Source organism: Echinops telfairi, unplaced genomic scaffold, assembly GCF_000313985.2.
Source record: "Echinops telfairi isolate 266 unplaced genomic scaffold, ASM31398v2 ScPeMD7_7457;HRSCAF=8495, whole genome shotgun sequence".
Classification (NCBI taxonomy): Eukaryota; Metazoa; Chordata; class Mammalia; order Afrosoricida; family Tenrecidae; genus Echinops; species Echinops telfairi.
The window spans coordinates 34782796-34783874 of NW_022111357.1; positions in this window are offsets into that span (position 1 = coordinate 34782796).

The window sequence follows — 1079 nt, forward strand, 5'->3', positions numbered from 1 at the left end:
GTTCAGTATAGTGCCGACGAAACACACAACATCCCTCTAGTTCTTTAATGCTTCCTCTCCCACTCCCTCCACTATCATGACCCCAGTTCTACCTTACAAACCCAGCTAGACTGGAGCATGTGCACTGGTACAGATAAGAGCTCTTGACATATGGGACCCAGGAAAGATAAACCCCCCAGGAACAGTAATTGGAGTAGCGACACCATGAAGTAGGGGGAAGATGGGGGCGAAGGGGAGAAAGGGGGAACCAATCAGGATGATTGGCATTTAACACTCCTCCCCACCCGCGCCGGAGGGATGAACCACAGAAACGTGTGTGAAGGGAAACAGCGTATGGTGTAAGATAGGAAAACAATAACAATTCATAATTTATCAAGGGTTGATGAGGGTGGAAAGGTGGGGGAGGGAGGGGAAAAAGAGGAGCTGATACCAACTAGAAAGAAAAGGTTTTCTTTCCAGCAGAAAGGGGTTTGAAAATGAGGATGACAACATATGGACAATTGTGCTTGATACAATTGGTGTATGGATTGTGATAAGAGCTGTAAGAGCCCCCAATAAAATAATTTTTTTAAGAAGACTTCCGTCCTCCACAATGGTAAACAAAAATGTTTGCTTTGTTAAAAAGCAACCTCAAAACCCCCACTGTCATTCTGGCATAAGAGCACCAGCGGCCACATCTAGAGACAGGGTATCATTTACTTACACAAGCTTAGAGAAAGCCCCCAGGAAAGTTACTTTTATTTAGATTAAGTACTTAAGGGAGAAGGGTGGCTTCAGAATTGAGGCAGCGCATGGGGGTGGGGTGGGGGAGAATGGGTGGCTTCTCAGAGAAGATCTCCACGGCCCTGCTCTGGGTGACTGTGATGTCCTGCTGGGTCTGAGGGGCACCCCCTCCTTGAATGTCATGGTCAAACTCCACAAAGACCTATTTGCTGTGTAGCCTCACATGAGCCAGACCTTCTGTTATTTTAAGTCACCAAATTGGTGGTCATTTGTACGAGCAGCCAGAGGACACTAAGAGAGGGCAAGTACTTCATTCATGCTGTCCTCAGTGAGTGAGTGTGTGTGTGTGTGTGAGT